The sequence below is a fragment of the Agelaius phoeniceus genome, chromosome 5 (assembly GCF_051311805.1).
Source record: "Agelaius phoeniceus isolate bAgePho1 chromosome 5, bAgePho1.hap1, whole genome shotgun sequence".
In the NCBI taxonomy this organism is placed as follows: domain Eukaryota; kingdom Metazoa; phylum Chordata; class Aves; order Passeriformes; family Icteridae; genus Agelaius; species Agelaius phoeniceus.
Window position 1 is genome coordinate 48,809,025 of NC_135269.1, and position 11,132 is coordinate 48,820,156.

The 11,132-nt window shown below is 37.3% G+C and overlaps 1 protein-coding gene across 1 annotated transcript in view; it reads right to left on the reverse strand.

The window, feature by feature from the left end:
* TFEC (transcription factor EC) overlaps nt 1-10,888 on the reverse strand; it is a 65,230-nt gene extending 54,342 nt beyond the window's left edge. Inside the window, exon 1 of the mRNA XM_077178965.1 lies at nt 10,804-10,888. The gene's annotated coding sequence lies outside the window, so the exon portion shown is untranslated. The remainder of the gene's footprint in view (nt 1-10,803) is intronic.
* Nucleotides 10,889-11,132: the final 244 nt, after the last annotated feature.

Below are 11,132 nucleotides of genomic sequence, written 5' to 3' on the forward strand. Positions count from 1 at the left end.
ACTTTATCTCTATTTCCATCCATCTCATTAGAGGAGGGATGGTGATAGTGTTGGTTTCAGTTTTATCATTGCTTATAGGTACAAGATATCCTTATCCTTGCCAATACCTTTCTAGACCCTGATCCTACAACTACTTAGAGTTTCTATTATGTCCTGTGAAGGACTTTCACTGATTTCAGGGAAAATAGTCATATGGACAATTGCTTTTAGGACTGGAGCTTTTATCAGTAATTTTCCAGAGCATCCTGCATTAGTGAGCTATGAAAAAAGTCTTTAAGTGTACCATGCTACAGTTTTGTGGAAAAGAAGTAATATTCTATCCCTATTTACATTGCTGAGAATCGATCATGCAACTTTAAATAGCCAAACAATATGTATGTCTTGGAAGAAGTAAGACAACTGGCATTTCTTGGCTTAAGTTGGCATTTTTTAATCACCAGACCATGATGTGGCTCCACTACACTAGGTTCTTCTTGAATGCAGCAAAACAGTCATGCCATTCACAGGAAAATCACTCTTTCCACAGTACTTGCCAATAACTTAAATTACAGTGGATTGGCACTCAACAGTGCTGTGTATTCCCTGCCCTTGCTACATTTTCCCTATATGGCCTTGAGCAAAACTTTGAATCTCTTTTCCTTGATAAATTTGAATAACTGTATCTATTTATCACTATTAGTATATCTTTTTCATCTCGGAAAATTCTGAGGGCAACAATTATTCCAGTCCCCTTGGGAAAATGTCACCACCTCTTCACTGGGATCTTGAGCTGAAACATTTCTTATTCTTCTACAGCTATTACTACTACGATCACCACCACCACTAATAATAATAATACCTTGCTTATTTGCAGTAAAAAACAAAAACAAAAAACAGATTAAGCAACTTTGTTTTTCAAAATACAATATGAGGCTTTGAGACTAAACATAAAAATTCAGTCTTTCTCCTGCATAATAACCCATAAATCCCTGTTAAGAAATTGGTAGTTTATAGACAAGACTAGAGAGGCAAATACTTTCTTGCCATTGTAAGATTTATTCTCTCAGTTTATCAGAAAATTAATTGTTATGTCACAAGAAAATTCACCACAGCCAAGATATTTTTTTCTTTTCTAATTAATGAAACACTATAATATTTTCTCGAAAATATTTACAATATTTTCATCTATAAAGGCTTCAAAAGAGTATATAAAACTCTAGATATAGCTTGTCATTTTGTCCTTTTATTGATAGAACATGATGTTTCTATCCTTAACTAGTAATGTCTTCTCTGCTCATGTTTATGCAAAACTGATTTTTTGGAAGAGAAGGAAAAAAAAGGTACTGTAACATCAGAAGGAAACATCAAAGGACTAGTGGCAACATCTTAAGGCTTTTATCAAAGTAGTGAGAGAATGCATTAAAGCAACAATATATGTAGCGTACAAATGATAGGTCTATCAAATTCAACAGCATGTCTGATGAATATAGAGGACACATTTTTGCACACATTCTTTGTTTTAAAAGAAAGAGTTTATCAGTGGTTTTGCTTTCAAAACTGTGAAAGAAAAAAATATTTATACGTGGGTCTTTAGGTTGTGTCATCTAATGTAGCTGCAGTGGAGCCACAGGCAGCCAAGCCCACTTACACCTGATGACAAGTTACACTTTTTATATTTTTCAAAGTCTGTGTCTTCAACACATACACACAAAATGTATTTTGGGCTTTTTATTCCCTTTCACTTTTGTACCTATATGAGAGCTGTGTAAGAAACTACTGGGACCTGGCCTAATGAATAAGATGTGAAGATAGTTCTAGTAGCTCAGAACAAGTCTCTTATGAAATGGTGGAGCATGCCCACAAAATACCTTTCTGTCAATTGTTTCCCAAAAAATGTTTCAAGAGTCTCTGGGTTGGCTTCACTTATTAGGGAAATGTTGTTCTTTTTTTTCCTTTTTTACCCTAAAACTTAAATTAAAAAGCTTTGTTTATACAAGCAGCATCACCACGTGATAAATTCCACAACAAAACTATAGCCCCACCTTGACCCTTAACCTCTGCGTGGAGCACAGATGCCTCTTGGGTTCAAATTCATGTGTTTTGCAGCCTACTGTAGGAAAAAATATAGGTTATGAATCTACCCCAGGAAGACATGGCTGTGCTCCCAATCCTTGCAGTAGTGGTCAGCTTCAAGGCCCAGGTAAGCCCAGCACCCAACACCACAGCTTTTGGTCCCAGGAAGTCCATCAAATGCTCCTAATATTTCACTAATGCTGCCATTACTATGCATTGATGGATAATAAACATTCACAAGTTTTACAACTAAAATAACTAAGAGTTCCTACACAGGTAATTCAGATACAGTTAAGATTAAAGCCTAGTTCTATGTGTGTGTTCACACAACACGTCCATACATGCACACATATATGTATCTGTGTATAAATGTATGTATTTTAAAGGCCTAATCTCAGTCATAGTGTCAAGAATTTAGGAGTAAGCCTGCCCTTCATAGCAGCAATAGCAGCAAGACAATATACATGGAGGCACGAGAACAAGTAATGTCCTTAATAAGACACTTTTCCAGTTAGTTTATGTCCATGTAAAAAAATGTTCTAGGTCTAGTTCTGTGAAATTGTTCCTGTTGGATCATCATTACAACAGTTATGTTTTCCAGGATCCTTGAACCCTGCTCAGGAAGAGCCAGGAATAGCTAACAAATGTTCAGCATCACTAAACCACCTCTGCATGTCTGCTTGACCCCCCACTGATGTGCCATGAGTGTGTTGCTCTGGGTAGGGTGCTGTAGGGATGCTGAGCAGCTCTTGATTTAGCAACTCTTACAACGTATTTATGGATCTGTAGGCTGAAAGCTCACAGACAGATACTAGTCCACATGGAGGTGAATAGCAGTGGATTAAAATTAGCATAGGAACTTGGAAATCAGAAACCTCAGCTGCTGGAGTATTACTGCAAAGTATAGAATTTAAAAAACAATCTGATGATTCATCTTCACTGTGTCATTTTTATTTGCTTTTAATAAGGGCACTCTATTTTTCATTATAGGATGTGACAGAGCTGGAGTGTATTTAAGGCTGGCACCAGTGCCTGTACAGACAGATACCAGAAGGTTTTTCTGGGGTAAGAGGCTAAAATTCAGGAATAAGTTATTATTCTTGAAAGCATAACTGAAGTTCATGGGAAATCCAGGATATTTGCTTATATGCATCAGATATCCAGACTGATGAATGCTCACAACAGCAGGAATTTATGGACCTTCCTTTCTCATACTTCTTCTGTGAGCCCAATACAAGATGATTTTTTTCACATCATAACTCATAAGTTCTCTACCCATTTATACTACTTCAAAATATCAGCAGGCAAAATCTGTCCATTAGAGCTGATTGCTATTTATGTATAGCCTTATAGCAGCATAAAGCAGTAGTGGAGCACATGAAAGGAACAGAATGTGGTCCCAACCCATCACACTACTTGCACCTACTTTCAGGCATCCTGGCAGGCCAGTACCTGCCACCACCTGGATCCATACAGCTGCAGCCCCTTAAATCTTGTGATATGTCAGAAACCCTTCACACTGTACATTTTGAAAACTTGGAAGAGAATTTCAGGCTCTATCCCACATTGCAGGCTGCTCAGGAGGCATAATCAGCCAATAGTTAGAACCACCATGTGGTGGGTGGTAATACAACGTGTCACATTTCCTGCTTTTTTGAATACGCTGGAATATTTGAGGCTCCTATAGTGAAATTCTGATTTTGGAATAAATTCTGAAATTTGTTTCTGTAATGCTGGTAAAAATCGAATATATAAAAGCCTCTGATAAAATTGAGGAACTGAAAAGGGATGAGAAATTTAACACCCATTTCTGTCTTTTGAAGTGCTTGATTGTTATTGCATTACATGTGCATTACACATTTATGAAAGATGTAACAATAAATACAACTCTGAGCTAACAAGAGAAAAGAAACAGTCTGGGACTACACATTCCATGCCTGTTAACTGCCTTGCTATATGGTCCTCTGTGCTTGTGGGAAATCATGTTTTAGAAACATTCATGGAGGTATCCAGCAGAGAACATGATATTCTTTTCAGTAGGCTTACTCATAGACCAGCAACAGCTAATGAAACAATGTCAACTTTTTAAGAATATTCAGAGCTCTTTTGTTAATAAAAAAAAAGCAGGCATTATAATAGCCAGCCATTATGTAGGCTGGCACCAACTGTTCAACTTTTCTAACAGATAAAAATAATTGTGTGCAAATTGTTTTGCTCATGAAAGTGAGACAGATGTAGGAAGAGGTCAGACAGACACCACAACACTTGCACCCCTCCTCAGGCTCCACCTGGAACACCAGTTATTCAATTACCAGGGCTGACCTCTACAGTCCACACAACCTTATGCAGCTTTGCACAGTAGGGTTATGTGGATAATGGTTATACAGCACATTTGTAGACCTGCATCTTTCAATGTAGGAATGTTGAAACAACAGTACTCAACAAGGTTGAGACTAAAAAAAAGCTAATATTGTCCCATATGGGCTAGGTTAGATTCAAAATTTTATGTGAAGTTTTACACTCCCAGACCAGGTGCATCAAGTTTGCAGTTTCTAAATGTATCTAAGTGTGACAAACACACAAAGAATACAAGGATTCCTACTTAAGTGTGGCTTCCTATCTTCTACAAAAGGAGTGGATAAGCTGCTGTTTATGAAGAAAAAGCTGTCTCTGGAAGTCCTACTTTCCCTGCAAAGAGTGATTTTCATTTTTAGATAAGGGAATTCTGAATTTGCATACATAAATGGATGTAGTTGTCTTACAGCTGATCAGGCAGTGCCTAACTTGAAGACATCTGCTACTCCTTTCCCCTCACCATCCTCCCTTCCAAATGAGAGCTCTGTTCCTCAACACAGAGCAAAGACAGACAGACATTTAGAGCATTCAAATATTTCATTTAAATTTTTTATTCTAACTGAAAGTTAGAAGTGGTAAAATAGGAAGTTCTAAATAAGAGTTCTCTGAACTCATTTACTTTAATGTTCCATAACACTCAATTATGCATATTCCTCACTTGCACAAATTGTGCACATCTGTAGGGATATTAAGTGAAGCTCCAAAAACTTTAATAACAATATTTATATGATATTTTTAATTTCCTTCATGCTTTTCCTTGTACTGTTTGACAAAAATGAGCAAAAAAACAATGGTGCACTCAGACTTTCAGTAGCTGCTAAATATGTATATGTTTGAAGCGATCTTATTGAATTTCATCTAATAAATTTGTTGATATTTTAAAGATATAAAATCATGACTGTCCTCAATGACACACAGGTTTTTTGGGAGTTTCCAGCACAGTATGCTGACATAAAAATGGAACATAGCTTAAAATAAAATCTAATTGAAATGGTATGAATCGGAAATAGCAATGTGGAGAAAAATAATGAACCAATGGAATTAACTTGAAAGATCTTTAAACATGAAGTCCTTTGAAAAATACTGATAGAAAAGTGTTTGTGCATAAAAAATAGTCAGCTTAAGCAAGATTCAAACAAACAGAAAATAAATTGTTTCCATTATTTTCTGACATAATTAATTATGGTAATTCCAGAAATTGAATTTGCAAGAATAAAGTTTTATCATTATGTAGGAAGAAGTTACATTATTAAATATAACGGGAAATCTACACTTTGACTTTAACCCTGTAGAAAGGCTTTTTATAATTTAAATATGATTTGAAAGAGGAGGACTTTCTCCTGCATCTTTCTCTGTTCTGTTTCATCTTTATTTAACCCTTTGAGCATTTTGCAGAATGAACAGGATTCATGTGCATCAAAGAAAAAGATAATTTTGATTAATTCAGTTTGGTTAAAAAGTAGAGGTATTTTAATGTGCTATCATGTTAGTAACTATAAAGATAAGCTAAATTCTTGTTGGTGTTTATAACTGGTTGGACATCTTTTTGCAAAGACTTCACTATAAAGCAAGAGAAGCTGCAGACCTGATCAAACATCTGTAGGCACTAAGGTAACTCATACCCTCCCTTTACCTCTGGGAGCTCAGGCTCCCTCAAAATTATTTACTCCTGGGAGGAGAAAGACAGTTTTCAGGTTCTGTCTTTTCTCAGGACTTATTTTCAGATAAAGTAACCTTCTTTCCAGCTGTTAAACAGCTCATGGGTGCCCTGAGCAGCAAGCAGATCATTCACTCTGAGGAGGAGCAGAAAGCACCCCAGAAACACTAGACAGGCGTGTGGCAGAGTCAGTCTCAGCTGCCTGCAGGTCCCTAAAGAGAACAGGAAACTCTCACTGTGCACCAGCTTCACCCAAGACATTACTACTTGAGGGGCTCTTAAGCAGCCAGATAACAGCAGCAGGAATTAAGTTACCCCTGCAACATTTCTGCAAACAGAACTTGAAAATTTCCCACACTGCAGTGGACAGGTTTTGTTTTGTCATCATTAAATATATTCATGCTGTTGAGCTACAGATGCTGTCAATTACATGGTTCTGAAGTTATCTCACATGAGTAAGGTAAATGACCATCCTTATTTTGAATGCTGGTCACATTGTCTGAGATCATGACTTAATATAACTAATTTCATTGAACACTGAGATATAGTAGCTAAGTATCTGAACCTCTTTAATTAAAGTTTCTATGGCATCATAATTTATACAACAAAGATTTGAGCTGTCTTTACCAAATTTCTGCCAGAAAGATAGCCTAGTATTAGAAACTAAAACTGAACAGAGTCCATCCTTAGTTTGAGTTAACAATGGATTCTAAGAAAAAGTAGTCTGAGTCATGCTGTTATTGCTCAAAGTCATTATATTTCACTTTCCTATTTTTAGTCCTTTTTTTAAAATAGATGTCAAGCCCAGAGACTGAAGATTTAGGAACATTGAGATGAAAGAGAAGATTGACTTCTTTTATTAGAAGATCTACTTTAGAACAAGGAGGCAACGTGTACTCAATTCACAGGTTCAATTTTGTGTAGGTAAACATCTGGACTACAGATGTTTTTAAATTGTATGAATACCTTTGTTTTTATTTCACTGCCACATCATTCCTAGTCTTCATCTTTTAAGTCTGCCATCTCATTCATGTTTGTAAATCATTCTCATGTTATTTCTGCATTCTATCCTTTTTTCCCCCAGCATGAAACACATCTCATGTTGAATGCTGTCAATACAGTCCACTAACAGCTTGCATTTACATTTGCATACCGTTTAAGATGCTGCTAAAGTAATTGCAGTTCTGCAAAAACAGCAGAAATTATAAAAGAATATTTCATGTTTCTCAGATATATTGATCACGTTTATGGAATTTGTGAAGAGAAATGGAAGTTATGTTGTCCACAGAATGGAAGTTATGAAAAGAAAAAGTGCAAAGTGATGTCAAAAGTATTTCCACATTTTGAATCCCCAAACTATGTGGTAGAGATTCTGAATTTCCACTTAAAGCACTGGCACGATTGGTTCATATAATAATCATAAGAAACCCAAATTTTCCTGTTTATTTGGCCATTTTCAAATCAGTACAACTGAGAGCATATGAAGTAAAATCTGTTGCTGAACTGCTTTGCTGCAGAATTGTGTTTGGCTCACTGCTTCCCTTAAACAGTCTCTGAAAATTGCTGTAAAACATACTGAAATTTTCTGGCGTGGGTGTTTTTTTTGGGGTTGGTTTTTTTTTGGTTTGGTTTTTTTTTCTTTTAAGGCCTGATTATCTTGCAAAATGTCCTGCACTTCCTTTTCCAGAATAGGCTGAGAAGTCTGACCAGTCTCGTCTCATGCTTTGTTCTCCCCTTCTCCATCCCAAACTTTCGGCTATTGCTTAAGACTGTGACTTAACAAGGAAGTTCAGAGCAGTATGACAAAATCAATAATAAACTCGATTAAAATTGATCCAAGATACATGGTGAAGAACTTTATCTTAGGACAGTTAGGGTGTATTTCTATGCAAAGACTGAGGGACTGGATCCTTCTGGTAGATGAAGTGCCTCTAACACAGCTTGTGTAGCCATTTAGACTTAATAAATCTCTAAGTAAAGTTTTATCTGAGTTTGGTTGGACTTTAATTGAACAGAATTACTCTTCATTTCAAAGTCACAATTCATTAAATACCCAAAAAAGGGGAAAATTATTTTGCACTACAATATATCACATCATCCCCTAAAGACTTTGTAGCACATGCAGCCATTGCAGGGACTTGAAGAGGGGCATCACACTTGTGTAAAGGCAAACAGCTGGATTGAGCACCCTCTGAAGGAGCAAGGCTTTGAAACATTGTGTGAAACTGAGGAAAACAATAAGTACTTCCTGCAACATGTCTAACCTGAGACTTGAGAAGCAGCTTCCCCTATCCTAACTTAATTTTTCCTGAAATAAAGATCAAACCAGCAGGTTTTGAACACACCTATATAGTCTCTGCCAAGATGAAAAGTTAACAGATCCCAATGGGTATGGCTGCTTGATCAGCAAGGTTATTTTGTGCTTCACTCTGTTGGGCTTTGCAAGTGCTCCTTTACTGAACTGTGGTATAATTATTGCTTGCAGAAAATAGTTTGTTTAGTTCCCAGCCTTGTGCTGACAACAGCCTGCAGCCCTGTGTTTTCACAGCTCAGCAGAATCTGTCCCATTGGTACAAGGCCAGTGACAGGCAGATGTAACCACAATATTGACCAGCCCTGCTTACCTTTCATTTAGATGGGCAACATACTGGTACAGTTCCAAGAAGCCTCCCAACAAAAAAGAATGACTGTGAAACAAATCTGGCCCCTTGCTCACTTGCTCCTCACTTACTGCTTCAAGGTGGCTTCACAGCACAACCCTCCTGTGCCTTTTTGCCCAAGGATCCTCACAGTGTTCCTGTAGATTTTGGGGCAGGGAAAGCAACTGCCTGGGAAAGCTCACTGTCTCTGTACTGGCAGTACAACTCTATCAAAGTGAGGCAGCTCAGAGTGGCAGATTAAAACAAAACACACCAGCACAACATACAGCTCAAGGGAAACTTTGCCTTTTACCTACCTGATTTAGAAAGTTGTCATTTGCACCTTTGTTTTCTTAAATACATAACATTTACAATTAGGTACACCGTCACACCTGCATTCACCCAACATGACCAGTCACCCAGAGAGAATACAGAAGGGTGTCTCCTGTAAACAAGTGTTATTCCTCACATTTGTCATCTCCTGCTCAGCAGAGGTGTTGGGCATTCCTGACCTTGGGGAACACATAGCAGGTCAACATGAAAAGAAAATTATGGCCTCAAATATAACATTGTTATATTTTTTAAAATTTCTGGTTTTTTTTTTTGCTATGTTTCTTTCATACAAATTCATGTCAGATCCAGAAGGCAAGTTTTGGATTTTAAAACAAATTAGGGAGTTGTGTCCTGATTATGTCTAAAATAGACAAGTGATTGCTCTGTGTTAGATCTTGCTTCTCCACAACAACAACTGGCTCAGCCCACATGTCAGTCTTTTAGAATGACACAGATTAGATGAGCTAACCAGAAGCAGCTTTAGTTTATTATTTGAGATAATTAACTGTGGAATTTTTAGGTTAATCTTGATTTAAAATTAGGCATCTAAATTAATATTCAGTCCTGTCAGTTGCCACAGTAGTGCCAGAATACATTTATGTATAGCTCTCCAAAAGTCAGTTGTTCTGCTCAGCATTTCAGGAAGCATACTGACTTTGATGTGAAAGTATACATTCATGATATTCTTCTGAGAACCACAAAAGTGACTAAAGAATGCCAATCTCCACTCATCTTATTGTAGACCATGCTCTTAAACCACTCTCAGGCTTTGAAAATTCATTTACATTTTGGACATCCAAATTTGAGAGATTTGTCCATGACTGTGGAGGCAAAAGACCAAGTATCATTAAATTCTTTCGATACTGAATTTTAATTATAAGTTAGAGGGACAGAGGGGCATTATGAAGGTTTTGTTTTAGATCAGTGAATTTTATTTTCCTTTCCCTTGGGGACAAATTGCCTATATTTAAAGTCAAGTTTTTATGGCAGAGAGTTTAGTTGTGAATGAATTTAGCTGTCTATACATCCATAAATATGAACTCAACATTTGTACATACAATCATTAAAGTCACTATAGTTCTAAAAAGTTATTTAATAATTAAATATAAAATGAATCAGTGAAAGCAGTAAACTGCACAATGAAAAAATGTGCTGTCATGTGAATATTATTTGAAAAGAGCCTTGCTCTGAATTAATCATCAAAACTTCCACTGAACTCCACTGAAGCTCCGTGTAAATAAGCAGTAATAATCATGTACTCCTTTTGTAGTACAACAAGTTTAATTTTATAGAACAGGGAAATCAAATCTTCTTGTCTCTTCAGAAGGCAGTTTATTAAGTTAATGGTCTAACTTAAACTCATTAGCTATGGTATACAACACTATGGCTATAGAAGTACAAAACTTAATTGTAATGTGGTCCAAATACTGAAGGCATTGAACTAACTTTTTAACCAAGCAGTCCCTGTGACAAAAATGCACTGCAGTGTTAGTGGAAGTTAAGATACAAGCACTAAAATTGTTAATGACTACACCACTGAGCCCTGTTGGGCAGTTGCTGCTCTCACACGCTCGCTCAACAGTCGGGAGCTGCCTGCCAGGCTTGGAGGGATTCCTGGGCTCTCCCCAGAGCTGCCACCAGTACTGTGAGGTCCTGCATGCTCTCCTGCAGTCCGTGAACCCGGGTTAGCTCCTGCCAGCTGGTTTTCTCCAACACCAAGAAGTAGAACAATCCCTAGAAGGGGCAATTTCCTCTCCCAGTACTCACCCCAGCTCCTCAGCCATAGCACGGGGGGCAGCCATGACCATACAGTGGAGGTCAGTAATGCCAAGAGAAGCAAGCACAGGGGTTTCACAGCTCCTGCTTCCCTTCCCCTGAAGGGTGGGGACAAAGTTTGCTTCTTAAGGAACTAGTAGAAATTTGCTTCTGTATTTGACTTTCATAGGCTGTTACAGACAGGACAAAGTTTGCGTAACACCACCTTCTTCTCACAAACACACAAACAAATATGGTTTTTTTTGAAGTGAGGTGGAAGTTTTAGGTATTATTTCAACAGTTTAAAATTCTGAAAAATATATGAGAAAACCTGCCCCAGA